We start from the raw sequence: 13523 nt of genomic DNA, 5'->3' as shown, positions 1-13523 counted from the left end.
AGAATCTTAGGAAATATACGAAAACTAAAAATTGTTCCTTTTTTTTTAATTTGAATTTAATTTTAAGTTCTTGCTAAATACCGAATTTCAAATTATTTAATGTTAGTGTTCCGCGAGGAAAATATATACATATAATTGTGTTCCGCGTCTATGAAAAAGTTAAGAACCACTGGTCTAGAGACTCGTGAAGAAGTCCAAGTCTAGAAAAATTAACCGAAAATTATTTATTGAAGACGCTTAAAAAAAGGGCCTCGCCAAAACGTGTTTCGAACCATTGGTTGAACAGCTATAAAAGTGGATGATTAAATTAGTTTAATTAACGATTGAAATTGAACTAATTCGGTGATTAAAATTAAAGTTCAATTTAATTCTCAGATTTAATCATAATTTTTTTAGTTTGATTAAATTAGTTTGATTAACGATTAAATTGGAAATTTAATTGATTAAATAATTTCTCATATGATTAAAATTACGATTAAATTCGCCGATTAAATTCTGATTAAAATTAAAAATAAATTTAATCAATTAAAAAATTTAATCAATTAAATGTAGAATTTAATTTTTTTTTTAATGTGCCCAACTCTGGTTTAAGGGAACTCTACTATATACAACTGGGAACTGTCGCTAATAAATGGGTTGTTACGGACAATAAGCAGGCTGAGAGCGAACCACGCCGGTATGTGGATCGTATCTACACAGGATCAACAAAAGGTCCTCTCTCCTCTTTGCCGTAGATTGCAATGAGGAGGAGGATGATTTCAAACATATAATAATGATATGTCCACGTTATGTGGTAGAAAGGAAACGAATGTTTGACGACTTTTACAGGTGTTTAGATGCACCATTTCGCGACGAAGACATAATATTCTCCACCAACATCTATGTGCTTAAGTCTATAGCAGAGCTAGCAGTGAAATATGAATGTATTTAAAAGTTATAGCCGATTAGAATGAATGCAAGAAAATGATGATAATTTCGGTTAAGCTATAAGGATGGCAGGAATATAGAGTACTGATCCATCCATTAGTTGTAAGTTTGTATGTAAATAGTTGTATATAGTAGAGGGATGAATGTGTGAAGCGAATGTATTTATAAGTAAGAATGGAGAGTGAGTGATATTCTAGAGATAAGCACCTAAAGCCAATGGCAAAAAAAAACAGTTTTGATGATGTAGCTAAACATTTAACTCCAAAATATTTTTTTACAATGCCCTGAAGGTAATATATTTACCGAAACTTTGGTATGAAGTAACAAAATTTGGTTTTGAATTTATGACCTCACCTCAATATTCCCCAAAATCGTCAATCAACAACGGTCGAAAACCAAAACCATCATTTGGGGCTAATGGATTACTTTACGCTCAGACCAACTACACTAATTTAAAAATGAATGCACAAGATACAAGATCGTACACAAAAAATTAATACGCTGTATGGAAAGAGCTACAATAAGTCGCGCGAATCTACAAGTGAATTTAGGGTTTTGGGTTTTGCAATAGATGTTAGTGCACAACATATGGGTTGCTGTTTTTAGAATAACTATCATGTGATTGGTGTGTTAAGAACATTATTAGTATTCAGTTTTGTAGTTAATTTGGTATCTGATTTTGGGTTTTGGACCCGGAGAAGCAGAGAAATGTGGTAAATGCCATATTTATTGTTAATTTGTTAGCATTTATTATTCATATAAGTACAAAAATATTTATTATTTATAGAAACGAGTTGTGAGTTATAAGAGAATAAACTCCGTTGCACATAATCCTGGTGTTTTGATCTGGATTCAAATACATACAATAGATCTACCAAGTTCTACTCGACTTTTTTCCTCTTTTTTTTAGAAAATGTCTTTATCATCTCCATCGTTCTCATTCGTTACATCATTAGAGTAAAGATGATTCTGGGAAAACATGCCCTGTTCAACAGAATTATTTATCTACAAACGTCTATGTCTTAATAAATGAATTTTTCTTAACAGAACATGGGAAATTTGTTACAAGATAACTTTTGTTTCATTATAATAAAACTGATATTTTGGAGGGGAGTGGCATCCTGGTTCCCCCCCCCCCAAAAAAAAGGTGTAAGGTCAGTTGAAGGCTGGGCCCAATTGCCTAGGCTAAAAGTTTGTCATTCAATAAAGATGTGAAGAGAGTGTAGTAGAATGTAGATAGGTCCACATGAGTCGATAACTTGTTCAAGGAAAAACAAGAACTTTGGTTTCCTGGGTACTCAAAAAAAAAAAAATCGTTCCACACACCAGAAAAACTACAAACGTTTTCGCGATGTCTTAAACCAAACAAAAATTAATAAAAACAAGTTATTATATATGAAAATAAGTTAGCCAGAGAATTTCGTACAGGAAGTAAGTTACTTCACTGTTATGCACCAACAACTTTAGAACAATTATACAAGTTTAGCGGCATATCTAGTCGCCCGGGTTTTTCAGTTTACAACAGAGTTACAGGAAAACAGGAAATGGTTAAGTGGTTAGAAGCTACAGGTGTCATGGCGTATTTCCAACTTTTCTGTGTGTGTATGTAAATGAGTGTGTGGTCGTATTTAAATTTTAAAACTATAACTACATTGTTCCTTCATTGAACGATACCAATACAATTCTATTAAAAATTACAAGAAAAATATTTGATACGGAAAAAAACTCATGTACAACTTCCTCTTACTCTATTAGAGGAAGTTCTGCGATCGTACCAAAATTTCTCAAACTGAGCCTTCAGCGGAAATACTTCTTTGCATCTCAACTGAGCTTTAATTTTCTATTTTATCCCATTTTTGCGACTTTTTTCTTTTAACTTTGGGCCCTTATTTGAAATACTGTCTCCGAAATTCGATAAATAGAGGATACTATTATGGGTCTAAGGGTGGGAACAAAGCTTCTCTATGCCAATAACTACAGACAGAAGATGAAATCTCAGAGACAATATTAGGCAAGAGATTAGCTCAGTTGATAATACCATGCAGAGATCCCAGGTTCGAATCCTGCCTGCTCTTAGATTTTCACTTCTAAGGAGCCTCTATGATATTGTTTGGAAACCAGGAAGACACTTTAAAAGTATCTGAACGTTAATGACGTCAGATATTGCTACGCCAGACCTGAGAAGCTAATATGTATTGTGGTACTGGGTTCGATTCCCCGGTCTTAGGCCTTGGATTTTATTTAATGGTTAATAAAAAGAAATTTACAGTAAAGTATGTTTGCAAGTCGCCTCCGTCCACGACACCTAATTGGTAGCTGGACGTTAAGCCCCGCCTGAAAAAATAGGCGATTACTTTACTTTACTTTTACTTTATTGCTACGCCGTAATATAAAGTCTAGGACTAAAATCGATTCGAGGATTAGAGCTACCATCAACACGAGTAGGTAGCTTAGGTAGCATCCTAGGTAAGAATACATATTCTTGACAAATGAACAATAATCTTATGAGCTCCACTAGATTCCACCTGTTCTAAAGACCCCGGACCATAACCTCTTCACAACTCAAAATCAATCTTGGTTGGGTCTTTCCTCGTCTTTTCTTCAGAAAATCTGTAAAAGTTGTTAGCGTTGCTCTGGTAACTACAAGGGTTTCTTTGGGACCTAACAAGGATTAAGTTGATTCCAGAATTGTATGTTAGCTTGTGCAGTAAATTTAACTTTTTCCCCATTACTGATTGTAAAAATTTATTCAATCTGCTCTATACGATTTTCTTCTATTTTTGAAAAAGGTTAATGCATTTCATATCTACGCATTTTATTTATAGGCTTTAGAATAGTATAATATAAAATTATGGGGGCATTTTCCTATAATACTGAGTTTCAAGAAGTTGCATAAATTCTGCTCATCCTATACTTTATACTTCCGTTGTAATCATACAAGTCCAGGAGTATTATCTATTAGACTAAGCTCCCCATTGGTCTAGGAGAAGCTTAGCTGAATAACTGCATTAGAACCTGTTACAAACTGCACCGGTGCAGTGTCTATAAAACGTTTATAGGGCTTAGTAATCAATACAGACTTACATGTCCACATGCACAGATTCTGAAGTCCATGTGTAGTTTGAGAAGTTGCATATGATAATCAACTGTCATAAGAGGGTGCCACGGTAGCCGAGCGGTTAAAGGCGAGACCTGTAAAGTAAAGATGTATTGTGGTACTGGGTTTGATTACCGGTCTTAGGCCTTGGATTTTATTTAATTTACAGTATTAGTATGTTTGCTAGTCGCCTCCGTCTACGACACCTAATTTGTGGTAGTTGCACGTGCCTGAAAAATAGGCATTACTTTACGTTTTACTGTCATAGACAACCCAACCAGACATGACTTCTGACCAATAGAATAGAAATAGGCTCTTATTTCCACTTTCCTAGTCCAATACCACCTGAAAGCCTGGAGACACAATTCTAGCGAGTTGACTCATGATACCCTGTTTTGTTTTGTATATTATTAGACAAAAATCTAGTCAACCTAGAAACAAATCTTGTATAAACTAGAATAAATGAATCTCAAAGAACAAAAGGCAACCAATATGTTAACGAGACAATCCAACTTAGAACCCCCGCCATTCGTTCATTTCGTACCAGACCAAGTGTTCATTTTTATGAGCCAGCCCCAACTTTCTGAGAAGATAACTGAGTCTTCAATGCTCCATGAGGATAACCTATAATCTATTCTCGTTGACCTTTTCCAGTCTCTATCAGTCTCGACTGATTCTCCAGAACAGTGCTTCTTCATCCTACTCAAAGCTTGCTAGGCGAACCTGATTCCTTGCATAAAATATCACATTTAAACTTCTCGCTACTTTGTGCGTTTTCTTTTTTTTAAGTTCAAACTTATTCATTCCAAATTCTAAACTACACCTTTTAAAAGAACTTTATACCCTATATTTTCAAAAATATATTTCAAAAATTTGATGCACTCTTAAAACTTGGTCTTATTAAGAAAAACAATCGTAGCATTTTTAATATTCTAAAATTAAAAAACTACTGACACAAACGGAATCTACGTGTGAGACAAAGCACTAGAATAATTTAATCAACTGTCGCGCAGGTACAATATAATTTATTAGAATATAAAATACACAAATTTAATTTAATTAAAGTTGAATGAAATCTTTGTTTCTTTGAATTCTTTCAGATGTCACATTTAATAGACTCTCTGAGCAAAACAAGAGTTTTTATTTTGATTTTTTCTTATATTAAAATATACAAATAGAAGCTTTAATAAAAGTTATTGGAACTTTAAAAGTTCAATTTTGATCAAAAACCAATTTAATCAACAAAATCAACCAATAAATATCATAGAAGGTACTTGGAAAAACTCTCTGATTGGATTGATAACATCGTTTCATGCACATACGAGTATCCCACAGCACAAGTAGCATTTGAAACTAAATAAATTTGCATGGAGAGTTCCAGGGATAGAATAAACTAAAATATAAATGATAAATTCCTATTTAGGGTGAAATTACGAATTGCACGACTGACGGCAGGATCTTATTACTGGGGGATAATTTGGTGCAAAAACAAGAGATAAAGGTTCATATCGCGTAATTTTGTCACCTTTTGTATCATATATTGTTCATGTCTAAGGTTTTGTGATTGCATTCGTCGTCATTGGTGCCTTTCATTGGCTCCAAATCATCATCCAATAGCGCGCAGATTTTTGGCCTCTATCCTCAGTAATCACCAATATTCCCTACCCATAATGCCGCACTACCAGACTGACGTCTGATTCTAAATAGTGCTCGCCGCAGAGACTGAAGTTGACAATATGTTCGTTACTTATACGATGCTTTTCTTCTTCTCTTTTTTGCTTTTAAATTCTGTGTTTTTTGGGTTTTGTCTTTGAGTTCATAAGCTTAGGGTTGGAGGTGAACCTAAGGTCAGTTTTGTACCTTGAAAACTATACGCGATTAACTTGAACAATGGAGGGCACTTTACTGAATCCACTGTTGGAACTGTTGGTCAGGTCACTTGTAACACTTGTCTTTTTACTGAAGGGTTGCATTTGTTTGTTGTAATGAGTTGAAGTGGCTTTTTCCTGTCTATCGCCGCCAATATTTTTTGGCTTCTTTCCTTTTTCAAGTCATCCAGTCTCAAAGGCCTTCCTATATTTTTCAACTCCTTAAGTTTAAAAATACTCCTCCATCCATTCCCGTAACACTAGATCTCGCTCATCTGATCTCTATATTCCCTCTCACCGTATCTCATCCTTTGACAAATCCTTCCTAATATGTGCTACCTCTCTCTGGAACTCCTTGCCATCATTTGTCCGCCATGCTCCTACCCTATCCATCTTTAAATCCCGTCTATTCAGTTATCTCCTCTCTATCCAGCTTCCTCCGAAATTCTAATTGTTTTAATTTATTTCCTTAATTTCTGCTGTTATTTTTATTTTCACTTTTTGTAAATACTTATTTATTTATTTATTTCCTGTATAATCACAGGCCAAACTATTAAGGCCTCTATTTGTACCTGTATTTATTCTTAGGGGACAATTGTCCCAGAATAATAAATTTCTTTTCTATTTCTATTTCTATTTCTATTTCTAAAAGTAAAGCATTGATATGAAAGCATTGATAAATACAGGTAGTCCTCGGGTTACGACGGTCTCGAGTTACGACGTTTCGTGGTTACGACTCCCATTTACACAACAGTACTGCACAGTTGTACTAAGAAAAGCCCGCGAACTACTGTACGTGTGTTGGTGTACAGTACTGTACAGTAGTATGAAAAGCCCGCGTACGTGATTTAGTGTGCAGCGGCCACGGGACCGAGGAAGACGGCGTCACCATCATCCCAGTTGTCACGAACACTTTTTGCCCTTCATTATGGCTCCCAAACATGGGAGCAGACTCTTCTGATGGCAGTGCATCGAAGAAAAGGAAGGCCATCACCATGGAAGTGAAATTAGATATCGTAAAGTAACTTCTGTTTTTTATTACTGTTTCATTTCATTATTAAACATACTGAATAGTATTTTATATGTGTTTTTTGATAATTATGTTGGGTACTGTGTTAGAATAGGCTAAGTGCTTACAGTACTGTACTGTACTGTATATGGTACAGTTTACGTATGATCTGACTTACGTCGAAAAAACGGTTTACGACGCCGCGTAGGAACGGATCAACGTCGTAAGTCGAGGACTACCTGTATACCTCAAACACTACTTGATGCAGTATTTGTATGGTTTTTTAAATTAACTATTTATTGATTGGCCGAAATTTCTTGAAAGAAAATATCTTGATGAAGGCCCTATTGACCAAGAAAATAGATATTGATAGAGATAGTCACGTAGATACTGAACACCAAAACTTGTATTCCAAACAGTTCAATATCACTGATATTGCAATCAATAAATATGTTATAGAAGAATTATTTTAAATAAAGAGAATTTAATTTCGATAAATATTAAAGCGAGTAAACTGTGAACAGGATGTAGGAAAAAGTCTGGCCTCTCCACAGTTGGATCTACTCAAACAGAAGAGAAATAAAACTATTTTCCTTCAATCCAAACTCTTTCTCTCATATTTTCCATTCGGTGCGGAAACTTTCATTTCAGACAGTTAAAAAAAAAAAACCATTTCCTTGTCCAACAAAACTTTTATAATTATATTTCCTCCGGAAGAAAGTTAACCAATACTGCTGCTCATACGATGAAGACAGATAAATGTGTATGGCATAAGCGGATCATAGCTTTTACCGGAAGATGGACTTTTAAAACTTTTTGTAGGTAAACACATGACTTAATCTTCCTACTATTCTCATGGTTCGAGCTCACAAATGTTCTTCAAACTTCGAAATTAGTCAAATTTAATGTTTACCAACATTATAAATTTTTTAAACCTTCAAAGACCGCTCTAAAACCTATTTTTTATTTATTTATTTTTTAATTATAAATAAATGTATACGCACATTTGAAGTTTAGACTAGTTTTAAGAAAATCCCAAACAAGTGAACAAGTCTCGAAAATATTTTGAGTTATACCCTCTACTAGGAACTGAGTAAAGACAATTCTAGGATATCATACTTACTGGAAGAGACAATAACTTAGTATACGGCATTCCTATGGTAAAAAAATGTACGTCCACTGGTATTATGATAAAAACACAACTGTTCCCGCCATCCAAATCAGCCACTTTTAGACGCCTGATGGACAGATTAAAAACATACCTCTTACACTGACCAACTTATAAGCAAGAAACCAGCACGATTCGCAAAATAGCCACAAAAAAAGAAACTATAAGACTACCTACATCAATAATCAACTACTATGAACAAGCAAACATTACGCAAAACCATAACACACTTCAACTTACTTGCCACTTTTACTTACATCAAAAACGAGTCTCACCAATAATGTTTACAAGCAAGAAGGAAAACAAGACGTATGGATATCTTAGAAAGAACTGAAATATACAAACAGAAAGCCATTCAAAAAAGAAAAAAACATTAAGAACAACCAGATTACCTGTTGTTACTCCTCAATATTCAATTCCGTAACACACAGACTTAAAATATTCAATAAAAAATAAAATAAAAATAAGAAATCAATAAAAACATGAATTTACGAGCATGATGCATTTACTCCACTATTTTAAGATTTATCTTATTTACGCATTAATTATTCAGATATTAGAATCCCATTTTATAAATATTTAATTTAAAAATAATTATTTCCCAGTACAAATGAACAAGAATCAGTATCACTAGTTTGAATTCGCGCCCCCCTTCTTATAAAATGCAATTTTAAATTTACGATTATAAAACATTATTTGCAAATAAAACAGATAGAAATCTTCATAAATATTTGCTAATTGTCATTATCTTTCTTAATATTTTTACAAATTCAGTTCACTTTTTATTAAACTTATAACAAATATTCACACAATGTAACCTTCCTCAGTCAGACAGTACTGTAGTGTGGTAAGAGAAGGTTAAATTCCACCCAATCTTCTATTGATAGAACTACTGTTAGGGCATAAGGTTTTCGTGTCGAATAGTTAAGAACGAGTTTTCAAAGGCATCCAACAAACCAGAAAAAATAATCAAAATATTCTAATCACAATAGATCATGTACATATGTAAGCAACTCAATTAAAGAACACCCACAGAGAAGACTGCACTGCAAATTAGGGTCATACGGATAAATCTAGAATAAGAAACCAATAGCGTGGATTCCTACTACGAGACGTTAGGTTTGTGGTAAATAAAAGTAGTAAGTTTGTAGAATATTCTTGATTCAAAATTGTACCTAACCTTCAGCGAGTAGCCTTTATGAGTTTTATCTTTTAAGTTATTAAAGCGATTGCAGACTAAATTTTGATATTGCACATTTGAGGCAATCCCATTGTTGTGCAATAAATAACTACTTATGTTTACCTCCATGTAATCTGTTAATGGTGATGAATAATGAAAAAGTTACAATGTCTACATATTATCTGTTCGGTAAAAATAGACTACTTTTGATAAGTTTTCCTACCTCCAGTCTTTTTCATTATATAGTAACGAATAGAACAGAAAACTCAGCAAACGTCCATTATGGCATAACAACAAAAAAACTAAGTTTGTTTTTCTTTTCAGAAGAGAAAATGGATGGAGAAAAATATTGAAAAAGCTTTTTCATACAATCAAGAGGGGGAAAAAAATCTGTTAACTTTTTCTTCAACACATTTTCTATGAAGGTATTTATTTGTAATTATATATTTTTTCCTCTTTTTATATTCTCTTATGAGAAGTAGTATTTTCATTGAGTCGCAACAATTTTTTTTTTCTAAAGTGATTTTTCGCTGGTGGCATGTTTTGATTACAAAAGCAAAAAATCAACACGAAAAATAAGTTGTTAGCGCGTGGGTTGTGCTTATAAATACAATATGTCAAAATGCTTTAACCTTATTTTCCGTTTTGATACTTGTTGACGTTTGTGATAATATTTTTTTTGAAGAGATTCGTTAATCAGAACTTTACTCAAGTGATTTTTTTAAGCTGTTCTTAAAAGAAAAATGACTCAAATTCTCCTGAAGTCGCCCCATAACCTAATTTAAAAACTGATTTTAGGGGAAGGCAGATACGGTAGCTTTTTTAAGACTGGAGCCACAATTTATGATTCGAAAGTTTGATATCAGAAGTTTCAAAATGATAGTTTGAGCTTACTCGTACTTTTCTTATTTTAATATTCTGTTCAGAGGATCAGACTGAAAATTTTCTTTTGTGTTCAGGGGATCTCAAAAGATGTATTTGTGGTAAAGGTTCAACTTCTTCAAACTGACAAGATTATAGCAGTTTTTTAACTGTACTTGATAATGAAAATGTTAGCTATTATACAGACTTTTTGTTTTATAATTTCTACCTGATATTTCTGTTTTGATATCTCTCAGAGTCAAAAGTTTTTCACAAATTGGCTTATATATGGTATTTTGGTTAGCACGTATTGGTTAAAGCTGCAAAAATACATTCCAATAATTTAATTGTCTCAAAAAATGATCTATTGTCTTCATGAAGTTGTCAAAAAAAAAAACCTTCCGAGAGGTGTCTTGTGGTGAGAACACTGTAAAGCTAAGCAGCTGTTTAGTTGTTCTGGATTCAATTCCCAATCTTGGCATTGGTTACTGGTTATTATTTAATGGTTTATTTAAGAAATTTTATGTTAAATTATGACCTTAAGATACATACATATCATTCTATGTTTCGACATACTTTGTTTATGCCACACATACGAACAGTTACACATGCACAGCTCTCTAACTGAGATTCAAGGAACCGCTATATTTTAGAAAGCTAATGTGAAGCTTTATTGAAATCTCGAGATACTATAACTTCACGAAAATAGGCTTAGGTTATGTGTTAGGGACAGCTCAATGCTGGATAGTATAGTTGATTTTATCAGTAATAGCTGGCATGTTTTTCCGATATTTTAGATTGGTATCTGATTTTCAGGAGTTGATTTCACTTGAGTATAGATAATTAGTCTTCCATTTGTAAAGTTTATATCACACCCTGCACTTTTTTTTTGTTTTTTTGTATATATTTACTTTCTCTTACATATTTGTAAAAGGAAGTACTGCAATGGTGCCCAAGTTTTTTAAATTGTGTTTTCTGGAGGAAAAACGTTTTCTTTTTTTTTTTTTTAATCAGTTCCATTTTCAAAACTGATGTGAAAACAACTCTGTTAACGCACCTAATTTTTGGCAGACTTTTACGGAAAATATCTTTCTGCGCCATTTGTCAATTTTGATGGCCCTCATAAACGTAGCCTTAAAAATAGAATAATTAAAAAAAAAAGTAATCCTCTCCAGGTTCTATAAAAGAGCTACGAGTTTATCCGGACGAACCCTGGATTAATGGAAATTTCTATCCAGTAATATTAGGATTTTAAATGAGTTTAATATTTTTATCTTTATTCTTTATCAGTAATAATTTGCTTGGAAAATAGAGCTTGTAAGTTATCGTTAAATTTTATAATTTCTATTTTTCAACTCATCAAGAGAAATTTGGCTTCAATTTTTCTTAAAAGTAGAGGGGTTTTGTTTTTATTAAGGCGAAGTTGATATTCGCAATGATTTGTTTAAAGATAAATGTATAAATAATTATAGGATTTTACGAATTTCAATTTAATAAATGTATTTAGTATTTATAATCAATAAATTTTTTAGATAATCCATGCAACGTACTCTGTAATTAGACTGAAAAAAATAAATAATAATAAAGACATAAATATATAAGCATGCAAAACAAAAGTGGAATAAACAATTATAAAGAAAAAGATAATTCACAAATAATATAAAATGAATAGATGCAGCTAAATAAATTGTATTAATTTCAATTACTTGTATTTTATATAATAAATTTATTTGTTGAAATAGATCGCGGATTTTTTTATTTTTTGTATTTATTAATTTTTTTTTTTTTTTACGCGTCAAATTTCGCACAATACACTCGCGGTCAGCACCAGTAATAGCTTACAAGTTTTACAGCCTGTATACAGAGTAAGACTGGCGAGCCGTCCCTCTAGAGGCGGCTAAGCTGGTAGGCAGCTGGAGGCGGAGGGGTGGAATTGTTCACTCCCCTACTACCCCCACTACAAAGTTAATGATGCTGTTTGTAGCTCTATGGCTCCCATAGCTCTATATCATTCTAAAACCAAGTAGGTAGCTCTCTAAATCTATTTACTTACACAAATATAAACATAAAAATAGTATTTTCTAAAAAATAAAAGGTCGATTATCAGCCACTCCAATTTTTAGATCTGATAATAATAAATCAGCTAAAAAAAAGCCAAGTATCTGATTCTACTTTTCTGAAAAATTGATTTAAAATAGCTATGAAGTTTTTTTTAAATGTACTGAACCTAATTTGCCTTTTTTCATTAAATGGAATTGTTGTTGAAACTGGTTCGCTTGGTTCAGTCACAGACTTTAACCCTATTGGTTGAGCCACTTACTTCAACCCTATTGGTTTAGTCACATCCTTCAATCCTATTGGTTGAGTCACACACTTCATCCCTTTTAATCCAAATTAGGCATATAATTGGTTTATTAGCTAGTAAGAACTTAAAACATATTTCTGGCAGTCTAAGAAGCAGTCTGTATTGTATTTTTTGCTTTTGTCGTTTAATCTCGAGAGAGGATTCTGTGTAAGTTTTTTTGTCACAAGTATTTGACGGTTTCTGCACCGAGAATATTGTAATCCTCCGAGTTGGGGCTCTTGCTTTTGTTAATTCCAATTTTCCAACGCTTGCACTCCAATTTGAGTGAGATAACTTTGCATGTTTTAGGTTATGACTTGAGAATCTAGATGAGAAGAAAGAGAAGTCAAACAGATATGTAGATTATTGAAAGTATTAGTTAAAATTTATTAGAATTTTTTAATTTTGATCTGAAGGATATTGTTTTGCCAAAGAAGCTAGTTTATACTCGTAGTAAAATTTTTAAATTAAGGGGAAAATTAAATTTAATGCGCTCTAAATTGCCTCACAGGTGAATATGAGTTTTTCATTCTTTTTGTTATAAATTAAAAACTACTGTTTCCTCTTTAAAAAAGAAGAAAACTGCTGGAAAACTTGTGACGCTCTAGGCGCCACCAGGCGAGCTTTAATGGAAAAAGTTACGGCCAAAGAAAAAAAAAAAAAATTCTTGCATATCCACCACTAAAGTGAGTTAATATTAACGAAATTTACCCTCAAGTTTGCTTACACTATTTAGAAGGCAGTTATCCTATGAGAGTTAACTTTTTTTTCTCTCTTTGCTAATCTTTTTTTCTTAAAGAGATGTTGGTAATCACATGAATTGTCTTTTTTTGAATATATTTCGTAACTTTTTTGCAACATTTATGATTCAAATGAGGATTCTGATTTAAAAAAATCATTTGAATCATTTGTACGAGGCTCGTTTGAAGAGTCCGTGCAAAGTCAGAGAGATAGCACCACTGGCGCGTATCGAGGTTATGTTTAGTTAGTAGCATCTCTTGGAAGAACACACACCAAGTTTCAGCCAGATCGGTCTATTTCTTTGTGTTTGGCATTCGTTTGAATCGAG

The 13523-nt window shown here is 32.9% G+C and overlaps 1 protein-coding gene across 1 annotated transcript in view; it reads right to left on the bottom strand.

Moving 5' to 3' along the window:
• LOC141451631 (lachesin-like) overlaps positions 1 to 11985 on the bottom strand; it is a 469514-nt gene extending 457529 nt beyond the window's left edge. The window contains exon 1 of the mRNA XM_074123088.1: positions 11817 to 11985. The gene's annotated coding sequence lies outside the window, so the exon portion shown is untranslated. The remainder of the gene's footprint in view (positions 1 to 11816) is intronic.
• Positions 11986 to 13523: the final 1538 nt, after the last annotated feature.

This window comes from Rhodnius prolixus, unplaced genomic scaffold (genome assembly GCF_049639745.1).
Source record: "Rhodnius prolixus isolate KJV_2025 unplaced genomic scaffold, Rpr scaffold_14, whole genome shotgun sequence".
NCBI classification, from domain to species: domain Eukaryota; kingdom Metazoa; phylum Arthropoda; class Insecta; order Hemiptera; family Reduviidae; genus Rhodnius; species Rhodnius prolixus.
This window is presented reverse-complemented; position numbering and strand designations above follow the sequence as displayed.